This window comes from Pyrus communis, chromosome 8, assembly GCF_963583255.1.
Source record: "Pyrus communis chromosome 8, drPyrComm1.1, whole genome shotgun sequence".
NCBI classification, from domain to species: Eukaryota; Viridiplantae; Streptophyta; class Magnoliopsida; order Rosales; family Rosaceae; genus Pyrus; species Pyrus communis.
Genome location: NC_084810.1, coordinates 9,976,227 through 9,999,096, shown reverse-complemented (window position 1 = coordinate 9,999,096; position 22,870 = coordinate 9,976,227). Strand labels below are relative to the sequence as shown.

General features: G+C 36.4%; 1 long non-coding RNA gene across 3 annotated transcripts; it reads right to left on the bottom strand.

Moving 5' to 3' along the window:
* Positions 1–406: 406 nt before the first annotated feature.
* LOC137743909 (uncharacterized) lies at positions 407–2,580 on the bottom strand. Of its 3 annotated transcripts, XR_011069547.1 has the most exons (4): positions 2,253–2,571; positions 1,801–1,953; positions 1,327–1,421; positions 407–656 (listed from the first exon to the last, which is right to left on the bottom strand). It is a non-coding gene; the product is annotated as an uncharacterized lncRNA (long non-coding RNA). The 3 variants fall into 3 exon arrangements; XR_011069546.1 differs by having other exon boundaries at positions 1,801–2,580; XR_011069548.1 differs by having other exon boundaries at positions 407–640; positions 1,801–2,577.
* Positions 2,581–22,870: the final 20,290 nt, after the last annotated feature.

The following is a 22,870-nucleotide window of genomic DNA, read 5'->3' as shown; positions in this document are numbered from 1 at the left end:
AAAATTTTAGTAATTTTGGTTTCTTAGGTATTATGTTTATTAGTAATTTTGGTTCATTAGTTTAAGGATATGTCTTCAATAATTTGTGATCAACACAGCTTAAGAAATTTTGGGGTGCTTTGTTGGTCGTTGGGGTGCAAATGGGGATGGGATGATTTGGTTCAAATGGATTAAAAAAAAAAAAAAATGCATGTACGCAAGGTTCCTTAACAAAATCATAATTATGAATAACTGTTATGATATTCAAAATCCTTCTCGAACCCCGCTGGTGTTTAGGGATGATTTTGGACTACATGGATATTTGAGATTACGAAGAAGATTATGAATAACTAAACATCGGTCAAAATTTTTTTTGTTAGAGGACAACAATTGTTCATAATTGGTTTGATCTTGGACATAATAACAATTACGAATATTTGTTTTCTTCACATTATCTTCTCGAATTGGGGTTCAACATTAGAAGTTCTTTTCTCAAGTCTCAACATTAAGCAAAATGAAGAAAACAAAAGGCCAAAAGCAAAAAGCCACCTCTTCCGCTGTTATCACCTTCCCTTTTCTTCAATGCTCACTCCCAACAGAAAATCTATGGCAAGAATACACTTTCCCCCCTTCCTTTTTCTTCGAGCCTCAACAAATGGGTCTGCAACCAATGCCAACTGAAATAATTGAGGTTAAGCAAGAGGAGTTGATAAAGTTAGCAATTCACAAACCAAATTGAAAATCTAATTCCAAAATTCCAAACACCCACCAAATGGTTTCGGATAAAGTTTTAAAGTTGAATACACGTTACCGATACATAAGGGTACATAAGAATGAGAAGTATGAAAATTTTAAAACAAAGGGCCAATCGTGCTCTTTGGCAAATTGCAATTTAAGTTTGGCTGCTTTTCAGTTTCACTCTACCCTTAGATTTGTTCTTCTTTATGAGTAGACCTTCCAACCCAACATCCATCCACAGATATAATTGTCCCTAGCTACACCAACACGAATCCAAAATCATATATATTGTCCACTGTAAACTAATTCTTAGCTAATTAACATGTTCAAATCCTTATTTTCTCATAATAAAATAACAGAAAATTAAACAACCCAAAAATCAAAACAACCCCACTTGTAGTTTTAGCTCATTAATCCATTGGATAAATTGATGCCAAATTCAATCAGAAAACATACAATTAACAACAACCCAGAAGAGCCATCCAAAAAACCAACAAATTAACCAAAAAATACCACTTGTACTTTTAGCTTAGTCTTCCAATTGAATCAGATATACCATCAAATTTCAATCAGAAAATAGAAAATTAAGAACCCAGAATTTTCACTCACCTGCTGTGAAACTCGTCCCTGTTGAGCAGCAGTAGGAACAGGTAAACTGGGTGATATATACAACCGATTAAAACACTCAACTTTAGCTGCTTCAGCTACATAACAGAAAAAGAAAAAAAAATCGATATTGCACGGTATCTTATTCTCAATCAAATACGGTCCACCTACACGTTTCAAAATTCCTACAGTGTCAGTAATGATTTACCCTTTGTTTTGGCAAAAGGCTTTTTGCATACGCTAACATTTTAGTCAACCAATTTACATGATAGGAACCGTAAATTGGCAGCACAACAAAAGAGGATCAACAAAAATCTCGACAATTATCTGAAACTACCATTCCACTTCTTTTCAATTGTGAAGCACTATACATGTTTCACTACCAAATGCTCATATACATGATCAAACCTTAAAAATAAAAATAAAAAATAAAAAATAAAATAAAATCGTTGGAGAATCATAAGATGAATGACTCACATGCTTTCTATCTTGGCAGCTTAGTTTCAGGAAGCGAACATGTGCACAATGGGACCGTCTATGCCTTCAGTTGAATGTGAGTTGAAAAGACTATTCGCAATAGCTTAAACCAACTCGGTCCCTCTCTTTATACATTCCTTCACTAATTCCTCCCTAAATACCATGAAAAAAACAAATCAGAATTTCACCCACTGAACAAAAACCCATCAGCATAGTGTGATAAATTCATTATTTCACTTATGACTGCCACTTTACTGATGGGATTAATCCAAATAAAATCCCAATTTCCAAAAGTAAATTTTCAATTAATTTCTCAAGAGCAATAATTTCAAAAAGCCCAGAAGTATACAAAATATTACCAAAAAATAGAGATATTGAATAAGTAAAGAAAAATAACTTAGAGAAGGGGATGGAGGGGAATCTGTGATGAGGGTCGAAGGCTATGAGATTACCCAGATCGACTTGAAAATGCTGATGCCGGGTCTCCATTGCCGCTTTCCTGCAGTTGCTTTTCATCCTCTCCATTCGACAGTCCAGGTCTGCAACCCAAAAACATACAGAAAAGATTAGCTTTGCGGTCGGATTATCAAATCATGCGGTTACAGGACCAACATGCACGCAAATAAAAAATTCATTAATTTGTTTTTTCTGAATCCATAATTCAGATTGGAGTTCGAATTCAACGGAAAAAAAAAATACATAAATCCACCAAAAATTTTGCCCAGATGAAAAAAGAAATAAAGGATGAATTAGAAGCTTTTAGCAAAAGAGTTTAAATCAATAGGCCTCTCTCTCCCTCTCCCCTGTAAATTCACCGAACCTAGAAAAAGCCATCCGTAAATTCAAAACAACCCGCAAAATCACAAATACAAAATTCAAACAAAAAATCCATGTGAACATCGAAAACCACAAAAACAAAATTAATACATAATTCAGAAAGTGGTGTACCCGATTTTGAAAAGCCTGTTGCATGCAGAGCACAAAACCCAGAATGGCAACAACAAAGAAGGAGATTTGTGACTGATTTTTTCAATCCTTTTTCTATTTCGAACGAATGGAAACCACACACTAATCTCATGAAAACGAAAATGGATTTCCTTTCGGTTATTCATCTCTAAATATTAGTGGGGTGTGGGTAGTTACTCTTGAACCTCCCACTAAACTCAGTTCAGATCATGGGAATCCTCTAGATGAAACCGTCAACTGGTTGGCGCTTATTCCTCCTACATCATTTTTAGCATGTATTTACTTTTGATTTTTTTTTTTTTTTGTCCTTCAACATAGTAGTTTTGTTTTTACCAGTTTGTCCCCATTTTCCGATTTTTGTGGATTTGGATTGTGAAGAAAACAAAGGGGCTTTCTTGGTATTTCTGAATGCTTCACCAAACTGGCCTTCTCCCTTTATATATATAGATAAATGATATTATTAATTGAAGCTACGTTCGAGGGAGGGGATAGGTTTTGAAGCTTATCCACTGATTAGAGCAATCTATCATTTGCTCGAAACCATCCACTACTTCCGGTGGGGGTAAATGGTGTGATTATTATGCATATGTTTACCAATTTTTTCTAGGAAACTTTAACGAAAAACTACATTGTTACACTAAAAAATCAATACATATATTTGTATATACATTTCTTTTATACGAGACGATGGTAGTATTATCATTAGAATAAGCAAGCAAGGTTTCAACCGTCAATGAAAGCTCTCTAGATTAAATTTGGAGCAGCCTTAAATAGGGCCGACCCTGATGGTAGTCCAAGTAGGCACCCGCCGAGGGCCCCCACTTCGGAGGAGCCCCCAAAATTTTTTTATAGGGAATTTTAACGAAAAGTTCATGGTACTGTTAACTTTAACGAAAAACCACATTTTTACACTAAAAAGTCAATCCTGATACTATTCACTTTACTCTTTTATTTTGTCCTTATCGTTAAAACTCAAAGTTTTTAAGTCATTTTCATTAGTTTTCCTTTTATGTCCTATAATTAACATATAAATACAGAAAAAAAAAAATATCATAATTTATTGGTTGGTCCAGTGGAAATGTTTGACTTCCTTTTTCTTTGGGGTGTTGAGTTCGAAACATGGAGTTCCTTTTTTAGTGACTACTTTTTTTTTTTGTCTCTCAAATTTACTCCGAATCTATCTGCCTAGATGCATATAAAGTTTTAAACCTTAAGTCACTTTGCAGTTTTTTTTTCTCCTTTTAACTTCCCAATCACTCTATTCTATCAAGTTTTTAAATCAATTATCACATGGTCTTGAAGATTGTACTTTAAGGTAATCAAAACTTTGAATTTATATTTTGCTTTTCAATAATTTTTCATTCAATGGATTATTGTAATATTCGTTTTGTTAGTGTTATGTTGATTTTAGGAAAAAAAAAAAACACAAGTGAAACAATTGGCGTTGTTGGATTTATTTATTATACTTGTTAATCAAGTTTTATTATTCTTTACTCTCAATTTTAGACCCTTAACTGCAAAACATTTAGTACATTTGCGTCTAAAAACGTGAGACATGTAATGAAAATGATTTCAAAATTTTAAATTTTAACCAAAAATTATCTACTGACTTTATTTAATGAAAATAACAAGAGAAAAAAAAAATTACCAAGCGCGTGCATACCTCTTTTTCACTATTTAATTATTAATTATTAATTATTTAATTAAGGAACCATATATGTCCGCAGCGAATCATATATGATAAACAAATCAAGGAAACCAAACATTAATTACAGCAGTGACTTTGTTTGAGAGAGAGAGAGAGAGAGAGTCAAAGGAGGAGCTGACAGGAAACGAAAGGACCGCAGTTGAGTTGGGATGTGAAGCTTGAGAGAAGAAAAATCCCAGTTGATGTTCGGATATCAATAGTCTTTTATTGATTAATTAATTTTGTATTTTCTTTAACCATTCAGTTCATAAACAATGTAGTACCATTAAGTTTCATAAACAATATAGTACTATTCAGTTTCATAATCAGTGTTTGTAATGGATGCATGTCATTTTTTTTCAATTTTTTTTATTATATTAATATTGTGTCCTTTTCATTCAAATTTAAGTTCTTTTGTTCTCTTTATTAAAATTTAAGGGGTTTTCATTAAAATTTAAGTTTTTTTAATTAAATAAAGTTCTAGCATGATTTTTTGTTAAAATAAACTTAGCCCAAACTATATTTCTTGAAAGCTCCTTATATTAATTTAAGTAATGTTTGTATATTTACCTTTTTTGATATTAATTTTTAATGGTATTTGATGTGGAAATATAATTTTTTATTTATTCAGTGAACTTTTTTGTTACATATCAATACACAAAGAACTGGAAATCAAAGAACATTAAAAGCCCACTTCGAAAGCTTCCAAATTCTCAGGGCTTCGGCCTTAAACTACGTGACGCAACTGTAATGTCCTCTGCCACCCACCAACCTCAAGGCAGAATAATCAAACACTTAGAAAACAAGAATTTATGAATTTTCGCTGAATTGGGTTTTATTTCCAATCCTTTAGGTAATGTGTTGATGAACCAACAAAAACATAGGTCAGATGGAATTGCGAATGATGCTTTCTATCACTTTCCTGCCTGTTCTTTAGTTTCTAGAATTATATGATTTGATTGTTATATGGTTTGCTTTTCTAATAGAAGATCTTCCCGTACATGCATGAATAGAAAAGGGAAAACTTCGAAGAGTAAAATAATGGGATCGATCGATTATTAATTAATTAATTAATTGTAGTATAAAGAAAGAACAGTGTTACATTAGATTTAGACATTTATCCAAAATGAAACATATATATTATTGTACATAAAAAAAGGGCCGTGTAAACAATATTAGACTTACCAAATCATACTTTATCAGTAAATCTACAAAAAGCAACCTAATTAAAGAACTGCAGCAGGTTGAACCATATCATTCCAAAGGTCGTCCAAGTCTATCATGATGTCATGACCACCTTCAGCTTCATAAAATAATTGTGAGTATTCAAAATTGGGAAGTGGAAGTTGATCCTTATCATTCATGACAGGATAATTCTGATCTATGTTGGCCGGACTAGCAAGTGAAGAGGCCATGGTGGAATCGGCAACACAGTAGTTTGGCTGGTCTTGAGTAACAAAGTGGTGTGGGTGATTAGCGAACCCAGTCGTACCAGTCTGCGGCGGATCATACTGAGAGAGAACAGTACCACTACTTGGTTGTGCACTGGAGTAGTGGTACCGTGGCAAGTCGATCACATTATTCACAAAGCCATTGTGCTGAAGATAGTCTTCTTGGCCAGCCATACTCAGTGAAGAAGCCATGGTGGGATCAGCAACAAAGTAGTTTGGCTGGTATTGTGTAACAAAGTGGTATGGCTGATTGGCAAACCCAGTGGTAGAAGTCTGCGGCAGATCATAGTGCGAGAAAACAGTACCACTACTTGGGTCTTGTGTACTGGAGTAGTCGTACTGTGGCAAATCGGTCACATTATTCACAAAACCATGGTGAAGATAGTCTTCTTGGTTAGCCATGCCTATTGAAGAGGCCAAAGTTGGACATGCTGCTTCTGGCCTCGCCATCAGTTCTTGTGAATTATAGTAGTATTGTGGAAAGTCGGTAACATTACAATGCTCTTGCTGCTGCTGATTATAGTAATGATCAACATTATTCACAAAACTATTGTGCTGAGGATTAGTCTGTTGCTCTTGCTGCGGCTTTTGCTGCTGTGGGTAATGATCGGTATTAACGTCCTCAGCAACCTCAGAAGACACAGGAGTAACATAAGATTCATCAATATTCTCAAATTGCCTCTGAATCTTGTTTCTTTGGGATTCTACTACTCGGGTCTCCTCACGATCATCCGCCTTTCTCTTTCTATCATAATTCTTTCTAATCCGGCAGACTACATATTCATCACCATTACTAGTTCTTGAATTATTTGATTTAATGTACATGGCCAGTTTAGGGTCCAAGCTAAACTCGTGCATAATCCAACACCCGTTTTCTTGAGGATATTTAGTATTCGCATATGTAAACCTTTTCCACCAACCTATCGTCTCTTTAGTCTTCGGATCCTTGACTTCAGTCCCTGAATTCTGGCCATGCCATGTCCCAGACCCTATCGTGCGAGCCATGCGCGAACCTGTACCCTTGCTGCTCGTTGGCTTCAGTTTGGTAAAGAAGTAAAGGTCTTCACCTTTTCCCAAATTTTGTCCGCCATTGTTATTCCATATATCTCTCGCCTCCATGCTACCATAAAGATCGAGATCTGGAATAACATTCTCATCCTTAAAGGGTGAGCCGCGAACCTTGTTGCGCAGATAATATCCCACTAACTCCTCGTCTCTTGGGTGAAACTTGTAACCTGCTGGAAAGTCATTAGCAGATGCCATATGTATATTTCTTGCTTCCGCTTTCTTGAGAAGATGAGATTTAAGAATGTGGAGAGAAAAGGATTAGGGCCGGAGGGCTGCGGGGAGAGAGGTTTTTTCTTGGTTAGGGTTTTAGATACTCCGAGTCGATTTGTTTCTCTGAAGTGGTTTTGATGATTGCATTTAGTCCTTCCACTCCAAAATCCTATATATAGATTTAGATCAACCGCCCTAACCTTTCATTTAGGAATCATTGCCCTAAAATCACGCTCAAAACACGCTACAAATCTTCACTCGCGGTGGAAACGTAGGAGTTTTATTTGGTCAAGAATTCCTACTTAATATATATATAAAGTGAGCATTATATATAAAGTGAGAAGGATAAAAATGTGAAACATTCAAAATACCAAAAATTGTCCTTTTAAGAATTCTAAAAATTACAATTGAACCATAAGAATTTAAAGTAATTCACCACATTTTAATTTTGAATGAATTTTAAATTTAAAACTTTAATTTAAAAAAAAAATAATAAAAACTCCCATGTTAATTTTTTTCTGAATAATTTTTTAATAAAAATATAAAATAGTTACTTTAAAAAAATTGAAAGACATAATCTAATATAAAAAGGTCAATTGCCACTTGCATATGAGGCTAGTTTGTTAGTAAAAGATGCAACAATTCGTATTTGATTGATTAATAAATTCCTATTTTTTGACAAAAAAAGATTAACAGTTCGGTAATTCACTAGATAAATCCCATGCTATTTTCTTTGGAGTGATTTCATTTATACGTTTTTTAATTAGTTACTAATTTCCTTTGACAGTCTTAGTCTTTATTCAACATTCTCATAAACGACGTCATAAAATTGTGCACTATAAGAATGTACTGCCTAATCCCAAATCGTAAGTTTGAAGTCTAAGATCATCTCCAAAGGAGATGTCAAATTTGGAACCTTAAATTTAAATTTGATAGCTTATGTGGCATTTTGATACATTTTCATGTTTTGCTCTCCACCTGATATATCAAATTAAACTATTATTTTATTACATTATTTTTTTTTTTCTTATATCTCCACTCGATGGTCAGGATTGAGAGATTGTGAATGATTTCATCTGCATTGCGTACCTATGTGCTTTGCCGATCCAGGCAGTTTAGTGAAGCCATTGAACTGAAATCTGAAATGGAACAAAAGGGACGATCAGGACTGGGATTCAAATGAGGAAGAGATGAGCGAAGAGCCATTGATTAATTAAGAGTGTACCTGATTTGGAGGGGACGTGGGAGAAGCGGAAGAGGATGAGGAAGCAGAGGAGGATGAGGACCGGGATGACGTGGATGAATTTGTGCGGTGCAATGGACGGCGGTCATGACAAACGGTGAGGCTTCGATGCTTTGTGGTCCTCGTCGTCTTCGTAGGCTGCAGAGATTGAAGAGGATGAGGAGGAAGTGGTGGTGGAAAAGGCTAAAAGATCCTTAATGTGGTTGGGGGAGTCATCGACGGTAAGAGTCTGGTCCTTGGGTCCGTCGTGGGGTTGGTGGAGCTTCGACGGCGAGCCGCCCAGTAACTGTCTTTGCATGGTCATAGACTCACAGACAGGGAGAAAGATAGAGAGAGAAGAGAAGGCGAAAGATAAGAAAACCGTTCAACAATCAAATAATAAATGACAATAAAATATTAATAAAATACATTTCATAATTAGTAAAAAAAAAATTTGAAGTTGCTGTCAAAAATTGACAGCAAGCTCCTTTGCTGCCATTCCATGTCATGCCACATCGGATTTGACATTTCGGTTGGAAACAATTAGTGGTTATCTTTTTTTACTGTTATAACTTATGTGGACAATTTGACATCTCCTTTGGAGATGCTCTAAACACATGATTTGGTTTTAAGAAGTCTTAGACCCTACGTAGTGTGTTTCAGAGCCTCCGAAAGAATATATTTGGTTTTAATCTTAAGAGCGATTCTGGCAATACAAAGCTGACAGCAATTATAGACTATTTCGACCACATTGGCGATTGTTTAACAATGAGACTTGAACATTGTGGTGAAATATAGAGTACAAGAACACTAAGAATACAGTAACGCTGATTTCTAGTTAATTATCAAGCCAAAAAGGACATGTAAAAATATAAACTACTAGATTTTTCCTAAACTCAACTCGGACATGCATTAAAATTTTTCAAAACTACAACTTGTTAGCACTCCCCCAAAGACAAAGGTACAGGTGCATTATGAAAAACGTAAATACTTGATTCATACAGAGAGAAAATAAAATAGGTGATAATCTGACCTGTTTCTTCAATTTATTGAGTAAAATTACTAAACTTTCAACATAAGTGTCCGTATAGTAGCGGGAAAGGGAATTTCGTGCCAACCGAATTCCAGTTCCATTAAGTTACTCGGTTTCAAGATTATAGTAAGCCAGATCATGTCCTTCACAAAGATTTTCATGATACTCCAAAAGGAGTTCAGTACTTATTCTAAACCCTAACGGAGTAGTACTCATTCCAGGAAGAACTGTGTGCAACTTTTCGAAAGAATGTTCTTTCCGAACCCATATGTCAATACCTTTATCTGGCACACGTTTATTGAGCAAGCAAAGTGATGACTTGTAAAGATTAATAGTTGGCATAGATGGATAACCTTTGAAAATAGCGTCGTCTCTGGCAGTATCAATTCTTCGAAAACTTCAGTCCCTGTATCAAAAGACACAAGATGGAAATTGCCTTAGCCATAATTCTATATGCTACTCCATTGTGAAATGCAGAACCAGAATGCCACCACATGGTCTTTATCAAATGAGGAATTGCCTGAATCCTCTTCCACGAGTTCGTGCTTATACAGTAAATTTCCACTTCAAAGCAACTTTTCTTATAATCCTGAAAGTTCACCATCCTAACCACCTTGCAATCATTAAGCCTGGAATGGAACCCGAATGCAAGAACATTGGAATTCCTCGAAAGGATTCGGAATGGAATGGTGGCTGTAGGAAGGTGCACAAATTTCTTTATTGATGGGTTGCATATCCATATAGGACTGTAATATCGCAATGGATCATCTGACGGACATAATAAACCATTACTTGAACCGTGTATCTGAAAACGTTTTTTCATCCCCAAGGAATGTCCAATCTCCAATCACTCTTTAAACGTTGCCTCTAGTGCAGTGGAGAGCGATACGAAAAGTATGGGCATGCTTTGTGACATTACTATTAAGATGGGTGCCAATAAAACCTGAGCTTCCAATCAAACTACCCCATAACTTACATACACACAAAAACCGAAAAAGGGATTTTACGGGTAGTCTTACTAGTATACCGATCAAGGTTTTTTCGGGAATGTGATTGAAGGCCTTCCAGCGTAGATTTCTCATCCTGAATAAGATCAAAATAAAAAGAAAAAAAGAGGTTAGAATGTAAGCAACAAACCAATGTTTCAAATCCTTCACATTGAAGTTGTTCCATTTTGACGAACAACGAACAAATACAATGGCTGATCACTTCTGTTAGTGATAATTAATGGGGAAACTAAAAATGGGACGAAACACAAAGGGAGGGGCAAAATCTTATTCTTTGAACCAGCCAAGAAAACAAAACTCCTACCTGAAAAGCTCAATTGAGACTAAGCTGCACGGAGATGTCGAATGGCCTTGCTTCTTTTTTCCTTTTGGTGATGCGAGAATGTGCTGGAGTAGGGAAACCCCTCAATGTTACGCATTACAAAAACTCAATCACCACGATACACGAGTACCACCACCCACGATCCCACGAGGTTCCTTGCTTCTCTAATCAAATAAAATAGAAAAAAGTACGCACAAAATAAAATAAAATATGTTCATTAATCATTAAATTGAAAACTCAGTTGCATAAGGAATAGAGTTTGGTTACTGCAGCAAATTTTCTCTTGTTTTGATGATTGAGTGTTGTTTTATTCTATTAGGTTTATTTGAGTTTCTAAAAGTTAAACAAAATTACCCTCCAACTCCTCCCCATATGAAGAGATAGAGTGAGTTTGTTTAGTACTTAATTGAGAAAAGATAATCTTTCAACAAATCCTTTTTAATGTACACTTTGGGTGTGCTTCATCTAACGGTTCAAAACTGTCATTTAAAGATATGGGCCAAACATTATCAGTAGAGGAGCAACTCCGGTTTTCTGAATTATGTCATTTTACAGTTGTAACCCCATTATATTTGGCTAGTTTTGTATTATCTTCTATTAAGTGAGGGCATTATGAGAATATTGAAGCTTTATCAATTTACTGCTCTCACTCTATATATCGAGATTTTTACTAGATTAAGCCCACTCTGTATGTAGATATAAAAATTTAAAAAAGCAATATATGAAAGGGAAAAAATTGGAGAGGAATGTGAAAGAGAGAGAGGCAACGTGGGGTGGGATAATTTCTTTTGTACATATGGGTGAGGGAAGAGAAAAAAAGATTAAAAAAAATTGTACAAGATTACTTTTATATCCATGATTTTCTTTTTTCTCGATATTTTCTTTTAGTTATGTATGGGAATGTACAATAGTATAATTTCCTTGGGTTTTGGTTGACTAAAAGTGTTTAGGGAATAGATAGATCATTTTGTTTGCTCTCAACTTTTATATAGAGGCAGGTTAGATGCTATTTAGATTGAGAAAGGCTTGGCTCCTCAAAATAGAGGAGGAGTTCCTTTTCAATTTAATGAGTGGCCGGTTCATAGAAATTCATATTTATTATCAGTGGCAAAGCTAGAATTTAATAACAATTAGGTCATAATTTGGGTCAAAAAAACTTCATTGGATCATTTTGTCGAACTTTTGGTGGGTATTTGCCAAGTTATGCTGAGTTTTGTTGATTTTTGCCTATGACTATCAAGTGATGCTTTTTATAAACACTTGTTGATCACCATAAGGTCGCACACAAGAAATAAGAGAAGAACGACAAAGGAAAGAAAGAAAAAAAAAATTTTACAATAACTATACAAGAAGGTTGCACAAAAGAAGCAGTTTGTAATTAAGTGTTTTGACTCTCTTTTTTATTTTATTTTTTCAGTTTGCCGTAGTTGTGTATAGTCATATACAAATACATAGATAAATATACATTGCGGTTATGAAGCTATTGTGGTCATGAGCAACCAATGACCCCATGTTGGCTCCGCCGCTGCTTACTATCAGAACCGTTCATATTATATATTACTCTGTAAAGATCATATCTAAAAAATCAATTATTTTTTTAAAAAATTATTATTATTAAGGAGAGGCATGGAAAGTTGGAAAGATCATATCTTAACAATCAATTGTTTTATTTATTTTTTTTTTAAAAATTATTATTACTAAGAAGAGGTGGGAAAGTTCAAAACTATTATAATAATTTTGGGAAGGTCGAGTTTTGAACCCAGGATGCAGGGTGGAAACCCAACACCCTATGCTCTAAGATATTGGTCCACATGCATCTCTAAGAAGTCAATTGAAACAGCCACTTAGTATTATGGTCTAGTGGTATTTTTTTTCACTTGTAAGTGAGAAGTCTTAGGTTTAATTCTCGCCAAATGAAAATTTGAACCACATTATTGCTAGCCCATTGTGAGGCTAAGCCCATCCTCCTGTCCCTTAGTGTAGATAATAACGTTTGTTCAAAAAAAGAAAAGAAAAAAGAAAGCCAATTGAAACTAAGATTATTTAGTAAATCAATTGTAGCAAATAGAGAGACAATTTGTAATCCTTTAACCAAATTTGTCTATTTGTTTTTTGGTAGTTCGATGACTAAAAGATCTCATATTTTATTGATTTTTCACATATAATCTTTTCAGAGTGTTAAAATAAGAATGGTTCTTATCATAAGCATGTCTCATATATAAATCAGTCACGTAGGAAATTGCGGAGGTCCTTCTTATCATCCATTGAGGAATCAAGTTAATTCCTTTTAGATTTTCGTCTAGTTGTTATAAAGTTAAAAGAAAAAAAGAAAAAAAAAAGAAAAAACCATGTCATAAAGGTAGACAATACAAGTAATAATGTATGAAGGGATTTAATTCCGAGTATTACTACTATGATTTAAGATATTGTTGTAGGCATAATTTATTGAACAATTATATATAGAGGTCAAAGAGAGAGGGGGTGCGACATAGAGAGAGAAGAGAAAGATGTGTAATTATGAGGTGTGTTATATTCCACCTCATTGTGCCTTTATGTATAGTAGTAGGGAAGGTTAATTCCTTACCCTTTTAGGACTACAAGTCTTAATAGGTAATCAACTCCTAATAAGAATATAAGAGATATTCCTAGATACACTAAGATTTACACAATCATACTCCTATTCTAAATAGGGCTGCAACACTCCCCCTTTAGTGTGTAAATACTCAACTAAATGGTTCATTAGGTCATCAGTGATGAAGTAAGTACAGTTGATGAAGTCTTCAGCATAATGAGCGAATGCGAGTCTCAAATCAATGGAAGAATGCATAAAAAGGTAAAATTCACAAAACCTCGTCATGGTAAAACCTAGGTGGGATAAAACCCCATAGATTAAGAAGAAATGTGAGAAGTTGCATTAAGTTAAAACTATAAATCTTCTGGACACAAGTAGAAGAGCTCACAAGAGCATGATCAGCCCAGGATGGGTGCCTTGTTAAAACCTAGTTACGTAGCAAAAATCCAATGGGAAAAATGCTCTTAATCGTAGGGAAAAATAGTACATTAAGATCAAGTGAGTATACTTCTGGATACTCCCCTTGAGTTTGACATAACTTCTAAATGAGAACTACAAGCATTGCAATTGATAATAAGACCTACCAATTCCTCGGACAAGCTTCTGGAAGGTTGACTTCAGCAGTGATGTCGTGTAGAGGTCGGTAAGGTTGTCTGGGATCGGCTTGCATGACTTCAATCTTCTGATGCTTTGCTGATGTAGATGTAGACGCAATATGTCTTGGTGTTAACTTTATTGATGTATCATGGCTTGGTCGGGTTGATACATGCCGCATAATCTTTATGGATTGTTGTTGGGACTCAACGATGGATGAAAACAGCAAGTACTTCTAATATGCTTAACAAGAACTCCTAACCATGTCTCACTTGTGACGTAGTGAAGTGAGGTGAGTCTTGGAATGGTTCAAAGATTTCACAACTAAGGTCATATCACAAACCTCCAAGATATTGAGATATCCCTAACGGTAAAGACATAACCATTCGGGGATTTACCTTGTGCGGGTTTGATAAGTAACCTGCGTCAACATAACAAACAAGGCAAACATCATTCCAAAGATCAAGGGGTTGGATTCGCTCGAGATTTATTGAGATATGATTTGCTCAAATTCGTAGTACCTTCAAGGTAAGTCTTTAGTACCAATTTAGTGGTTGCATATAGGCGTAGTGCTACATCTTTACCAATAGATCAACAACGAAGGAAATGTCCTGTCTAATACAATGAGCTAAGTACAACGAAGTACAAAGTTGAACTTAGATATGGAATTTTGGATTCTATAACCTCTTAAAGGGTTTCATTTGCATATACTCTAAGATAACACATTCGGGGTGTAGTTCGATTGGTAGACCAAGGTACCGTTAGAACAACACTTGAACTTCATGTCAAGGTATAAACGAGTTTTCCTAAGATCTTTCATCTCAAATTCCCTCTTCAGGTGCAAGGCAGTTTTCTCAAGCTCTTCTAGAATCTTAGTGAGATTTGTATTAACGACATAAACTGTAACTCTAGCAATTCGAAATAAGACTTCATAGTTTAACACGTAAGGGCATTCAATCATATCCCTGACTAATCAAATAATCACTTAAATGGGTATGCCACATCCGTCGGATTGTTTCAATCTGTAAGTGAATGCCTCAAACGAGTTAAGAGGGTGTTCTGTGGTTTGGAACTATTTAAACCAGTCCATGTATTCTTCGGGAACTTACATGTAAATCTTCGTATCTATATCCCCATGGAGAAAAAACTAACCATATTTCATAATGCTGCTATCAATCACAGGACGTTTGAGAGAAACCTTGCGCCGTAAAGTGTGCATCATATCGCACTATTTCATTCATTTCATAACACTTCATTTCCTACTTGTAACACAATAGGGTTACCTTGGGCAATGTAGGAACAATAGGTCCAAAACACACTTTGGTAAGGAATTTGACCTGGATTGTAACTTCGGTTGTCCAATCAGTTCTATGTTGTCACTTAATCAACGCAACACGGTTCAATATCGTTGCTTTTTCATTTATGTCAGTAGCTACCATATAAGTGAAAACATCATCGATGGTAATCTCATTTCAATTCCATTCAGCTTATCTAAAGTAGTATACTGGACCAAGAACTTTAAGTCTTGGGAGTAATTCAAATTAATCTCATGAGATGGAAATGATTTGAGACAGCAATCAAGTATAGATTCATTGTTGTGCCGTATCTTCCTCTTCTAGTGAAGTGAATCCTATGAAATGAGTGATCTGTTGTGCTCTAGGCCAGGACAGATTGATTGGCTATTCACCAATGTACCGGACTGTCCAACATGGGTGTCCAAATCATTTAATAAGGGCGTTACACCCTCCAGGAATGTTGACTGGATGTCCGTTAAGTACGTCTATCCTTGCAAGCATGTTTGCAGCTGGTATATGATCTCGTCACTTTAGCTAGATCAAAGGAATGCGTATGGAGCAACATTCTGAAAGCTAGGATTCATCCCACTTACTTATCACACTTGTACGATACTGGGATCGAGATAAGACATAGTGGACAACGTCCACACAAATTCGCGCCGTTCTCTAGGAACGTTAACATTCTTATCTCCCCCTAACGGCGGGAAGACTGTCTCATTGAAGTGACAACCCACAAATGAGCGGTAAAGAGATTGCATGCAAGGGCTCTAAGAGAGCTAGTATGAAGGAGAATGATAATCGACAAAGATTCACATCCTTCTTTTGAAGACCTAAGTTGGTACGTTGTGGCGGCGCAACTTGGCACATGGAATGCACACCCAAATGCGTAAATATGAAAAACATCAGGTTGGTACCTAGTAACCGACTGTAGCATCATATAGGTTGGGTGGCAATGGGCCTTAAGGTAGACCAACATAGCTACGTACAAGATTGCATAGCCCTCAGCAGAAACCAAAAACTTGGTGCGTTCACCAAGGTCTGGGTGATCAATTAAATTGCACTTTATGATCGCTCTGCGAGGTTGTTTTTACGGTGAACATGGGAATTCGATGTCTAATTATAAACCCAAGAGACATGTAATACTTTATCGAAAACTGTCTATATAAACTCTTTAATATTATCCAGTCTCCCGGACTTTATAGGATAAGTAGGGTAGTGAACCCTTAATCAACTAGGAGGTTTAGCAGCAATGTGTGTGGAAAAACATGTGACCAGTTTGTCGATTCATTAGCCAAAACCATAAGCATTTATATGGTCCACATTTTGGTTGGATTAGTCCACATATATTCCCTTGAATCCACTGTGAAAAAGGGTGATTTTGTATCTTTGCAAGGAATGATATAGAAAATCAATTTCCCTAATGAGCAGGCTTGGCATAATGTGCTTGTAAGCACAAAATGTTCACAAAGTAAATGGTTTACTAAGGGGATTCGGCCAACAAGGCTATCCATGTCAAAATTCTGCTTTTCCAACTGTGTTCGGTAGAGCAAAATTAGTCTCACATATTGACTATGAGAATGGTACTCCTCAACGACATTGGTAGAGGCATGAGTAGGTGCATAACCAATGGTTTATTCCATCGAGACGGAAGTAGATTCTGCAGGGTTGAGGTTCGAGAATAATATTACCTTGGCAGGCCCTGATTCTACCAAATGTTGTAAAAACAAACTCGAAATTAGATCGTGAAAGAGATAGCCCCGAACTTGGGTTCGGTAGGTTCCAGCCAAAGCTGGAGGGGTCTGTTTGCTAGGCCTTTGCCAAAGCAAAGTAGCACCGTTTGGTGCACCTTTGTTGAAACAGAGCATGCCTTTACGTGCATTCGTGCCAAAGCAGGGTATCACCGTTCGGTAGTCTTTAATCGAACTGGGTCGAGCCATTTCGGTAAACTCTAACCGAACTGAGTCTATATCATTCTCTCACGTTTGTGGTAGTAATTAAATCCGAGAATTTGGTAAACTTCCACTTTCTACACTACTGCTTCAAGAGTGAGTTGGAAACATAGAAGGACGAGAAAAGTATTCTCTAGTCAAAATTTGTTCGGATTTATAAACTTCAGAATTGTACTCATTCATGGATGTAATCATGGTGTGCTTCAGACAATGTCTTTCATGAGTAAACAGTCTGTAGGAGCGAGCCAAAAAGCCATGGAATCTTCATACATGAGGTACTTCCGTTTATAATGCTTCAGGCATAAGTCTTCGAATGAAGATCATGGCGGAGGCTTATTCAGCTCTTCCTTGCCATTATTGGCTTCAATGGTTTCTCAGCTTCTTGATAGTCAAGTGGAGATTCATGTCTTGTACCCCACATAAAGTGGTTTCTATTAGAAACATCCATATAAGGGAAATCGAACTTGTGACGGTTCGACAATCCATTGAATTAGAGGGAATAAGATTGTGATTGGTGCTATGGGAATGAATCATCCATAAGCATCAACGGTAGAACATTCGAGTTCTAAGACATGGTTTTCATGAAAATATGTCGAGTTTTCATGGGTGTATTTGTTTTATGAAAATTTTGGGTTTCAAAGGCATTAAATTTGAAACTGCAGGTTCAATTTAGTTTATGAACGTTTAGTTTATAAAAGAGAGGTTCATGCAAGAACATAGAACGCAATATGCTGATTTAAGTGTAGTGGATTTAAGTTGTTTCAGGAACTCAAGTGTGAGCTCTTCAAGACTACGAAAGGATGTCAATGGTTCAAAAAAGAGAAATAAATTATTGAATCGATAATGTCCAAAAGTGATCTTCAAGTCAATAATTTTGGATTTCTTGTCAGATTAATGGAATATAGGTCACTTTTAATTAATTTAATAAATTGGGACCAAACGGGGTCAATCGTAGAAGCAAAAAATAATTATAACATTCGGGTTAAAATTATTTAGAAAAATTAGCATTAGGTTGAAAAAGTATAGCCCAAAAAGGTTTGGGCTTGGGTGCCATGAGTAGGGCAGAGCCCTAAAGGCATTTTGGGCTCGAGTTGCCTGCAGGCCACATGCCGAGGGTTTTTAAGCCTAGCAGTAAGCTGCTGGCATATGTGGGCCGAGACCATAGCGGGAGCAAGCCCACCCGAGGCTAGCTTGCGGGTTGGGTTACGGGATAAGCCCAGCCATATGGGCTGGCGTATAGAATCACAGGCCATGGCAGATGCAAAGCCCAACAAGCACAAAGCTTGCTGGCAGATTGGGCTAAGATCATAAGGACAGGCCAAGAAGTTTACGGGCTTCCTTAGGGAACATGCCGGGCTTCCGGCCTATACAAGTCAACCAGGCCGAAGGCCTAGGGGGTGTCCATATGGTTGCAGCAAGGCCCAGATGGCTGTTGCTATGGTGATGCCATTGTGGAGGTGTGGCAATGGTGCCGCACAGTGCCCATAATTTGTTTTTTTTTTTTTTTTTTTGACATACTTAGGGTTTGACAAATCCTAAATTGCTTCTAAGTTCTTTTGATTCTTTGACTCACAAATTCCACATAGCAAAAATTGTGTAATGCATGAAATGTGTGTGTGTGTGTGTGTGTGTGTATTGTGGCAAATATATGAACATATACAATATATATATATATATATATATATATATATTTATATATCGGAAGGTAAATATAAATGTAGGGGGTTCATGCATCATGTGAATGTTTTCATTCTTCCCGGTCGTTTCAAATATCTTACTTTATTTTAAGCGTATCTGATTGGCAGAAAACAATAAAAGCCTTTGAATTTGTAGAAGATCCTTCTCAGAAAGTCGGAATTGGATCTCCAATGCGTTGTATCATGTTCAACACAGAAACATTAAATTGAATCAATAACATGTAGATCAATTCAATAAAATAATAAATTAATCATAAAAAGAATGATTAAAACGTAATACTTTCTTGATTGAAGATCAAACTCTTTTTAGCGCAGCATGAAGAGCATGTTGATAATGTGTTGTAGGCACAATTTACTGAACAATTATGGAGGCCAGAGAGAGAAAGGGGGTGTGGCATAGAGAGAGAAAAGAAAGATGTGTAATTGTGAGGTGTGTTCCATTCCACCCCATTGTGCCTTTATTTATAGTAGTAGGGAAGGTTAATTCCTTATCCTTTTAGGATTACAACTCTTAATAGGTAATCAACTCCTAATAAGAATATAAGAGATATTCCTAGATACACTAGGATTTACACAATCACATTCTTATTCTAAATAGGACTGCAACAAATATTACTTTTTAAAAATTTGAATACATATTGGGTATAACATCAAGCTTATTCATGTTGAGTGGAATCAGAGACAGCAGACTTATTTCAATAAAGTTGACTATCTCACAAAACAAGATTTATATTTCGTTCTCTTATTTAATGTAACTAGCAAGGTGTGGAGATATTTCAATGTACTCGAATCACAAGCTGGTACACTGCTTGTCAAAGTACCTGTGGAGAAACACTGAAAAATATATCTTTGGCATGTAATATACCAACTTGTATTCCTGTTTGGAATGCTCTAAATTCCATCCGAGTCTAATACTGCCAAAACTTACATGGTCGGATTTACCGACCCATATGTGCTAGATAACTTTTTTGGAGCCAACTTAGAATCCTCGCCGCCACATTATTCGTAATCAAGTTCTGCTGCGTCAGCGAGGGCAATCTTGATTACGAGTGCCTCAAGACTGAGCTTAAGCAGATGGGGCCGATGAATGGCCGTGCCGTACTGCTGTTTCAGTCACGATACGAACGGGCCCGGTGGCCAAGCTCGAAGGCTTGGGGGTTGGATAGGAGGAGGATAAAGATGACATGGCAGAAAAAGATGAGGGTGTTACTTTCCCAATGCACTAGTTATCTCTTTACCAATTTCTATTTTTCTATATGGTATCAGAAATTGCATGACGAACTTGCATTCATAACTTAATTGAATCAATTTATGAGTAATGCTAGAGATGCTAAATTTGTAGATAAAATTTGCAAATTAAATGATATGTCACTAATAGGAATGAATACGTTTGTCAACGCTTAAACAATAATCCAATCATCAACTTCCATGTCATTTAGTTTACAACATTTTGTCTACAAATTTAGTCTTGTTAGCATTATCCTACATTTATTTAAGCCTACCACTCCTTTTCTAAAACTAAGAAACAAGGAAAACGGATTGATACTACATTGACGATCCAACCACCCACGCATTGATGGCGATGCCAAACCCAGAAGCCAAACAATCTCTCTCTCTTTATTGTAGATTAAACTAGTGATATCCCTTGTGATAGAATATACATATATATACAAGGTTCTAAAAAATGCTAGGCGCTGGTCGAGTGAAGGGCTGGAACCTAGTGCCTAGTTGGCTAGGCGGGACTTAGGGGGTCTAGGCGGATTTAAATAAATGTAATATACATCGTACAAATAAGTTCTTATTTATACTTAAAAATGATATATATTGTATTGGGAGACATGTAAACTGCAAAATAAAGTGAACTATATATTATAAATTATTAAAACATATTGAGAACATGGGGAACAACATATAATGAGTGTTTATTCGAGTATTCAACAAGTTCCTTACATTTTATTTATGTTATTGAAAAAATAAAATGCAAAAACAAAAGTTATCAAATTTCTGTATAAGTGAGATTCACAACCTGGGCGGATGCCTAGGCGGGTCTAGATGGTCTAAGCGGGCGCTTGGGCGGGTTAGGCAAACACTTAAGCAGGTTTATGCCCTCTTTTTAATTTTCAAATGCCTAGATATTAATCGGGGCGAAGGCCCCTGCCTAGGCCTAGGCTGGATTTTTAGAACGGTGTGTAAATATATATGTAAACACGAAAAAAAGTTCCTGAAACAAGAAACAAGAATACGTGTACAAAATATATTTTATGTTTAATGATTTTGGGGTTACAATCTCTTTGTAATTTGATCCTCTGATTCTATCTTCGTAGGGTGTAGGTTTGTGGATGAGCTGTTGATCCAAATGGCCGTTGGGGCTTGATCTAGGGATGAACAGTTGATGAACGGATCTTCAAGGGCTTTTGGGCTTGATCTTGAAGGCTGGGTGTATGGATTTCTTCAAGGGGCCGTCGGGGCTTGATCTTGAGGGTTGATGGATGAGCGGATCTTCAAGGGCTTTTGGGCCTAATCTTGAAGACTGAGTGTATGGATTTCTTCAAGAGGCCGTCGGGGCTTGATCTTGAGGGTTGATGGATGAGCGGATCTTCAAGGGCTTTTGGGCCTAATCTTGAAGACTGATTGGATGTGTGGATTTGTTGAGGTTGTTGATCCAAAGGGCCGTTGGGGCTTGATCTTAGGACGAACGGATGATGAACACTTTCTTCAAGGGGCCGTCGGGGCTTGATCTTGAGTCGGCGGAAGTTCTTCAAGGGCCGTTGGGGCTTGACCTTTGAAGGAGGATTTGACGAAGAACGAAGAGTGTTTTCTTGATCCTTCGGGATTTGCTTGAGAGCTTTAGAGTTTCGAGGCTTCAAGGTTTTGGTGTGATGTAAATTCCCTTCTTTCTTTCTCTTCTTCCTTTCTTTCTTCCTTCTTCCCTTCCCTTCCCCTCTGAAATGAATGCCTTGGCCTCCTATTTATAGAATTCCAAAACTTGATTTTTGGATTTAAATAATCAGATGAAATAAATCATTTCTGCCATATATTGACACGTGTCCTATTTGATGACCTTTCCAATTTATTTCAATTTTTCGTTGAGTCACACGCTACATGCAAAATTTATGTGATACGTGAGCGTTGAAATTTTAATTATTGGTTAACATTCATTTCACCGAAATTTTGATGTCTACAATATATATCCACAAATTCAAGAGAATTAAAAATCACTTAGGGATATATATCGAATAATTGGCCCGATTACAACTAAAGCACTAAAGAAAATCAGTATAAGGCAGCAACTACAGAAACAAAACAATTAACTTAGGAGGACCTACTGAAGCTTACCCATTCAATTCTTCGGTCCTTTTTCTCTTTCGTTCTTCTTCAGACGACCCAAAATTGTTCCACATTTGATTAATCTTCGGTTTCATTATATTCTGAAAATCATTCACTACTGGTTCTGCATCCACTACGAAGTCAATGTAGGTCTTTATGCATAAACGTATCTTGGTTTCCATCTCATCTAGAATTTCTGGGAGTGCTTTCATCAACCATGTCAACACTTCGTTCGAAACTGGGACGCTCAAAGCAGCCTCCGTCTTTGAAATCACTGGAGAAAGTACTCTCAGAATTTCAGTAAGCGTTATTAGGCAGAAGCATTCATACAGCTCGGTTCCATAATTGTAACCTTCCATAGTAGCCAATCTTCCCCCCATTGCTCGCATCCTTCTCTTGTTAATTTTGACCAATTCGTGAAATGCTATTCTCAGGAGACCAGTGACTCTTTTGTTTACAGCACAACTCTCCCAATTGATTACGCTCTTTTGGACTGATAGCAAACGGCTGAACTCTTGGAACTTGTCTACCATCTCATCCGATCCTTGCGACATCAACAACATAATATCAACAACGCAGTGAGAGAGCCGTGTCCCAATCCTAAATATATGACTTCTAAATTTATATTTCCCATCATCCGATTTTGCGTGCGGTTGCGAACACTCTTTAA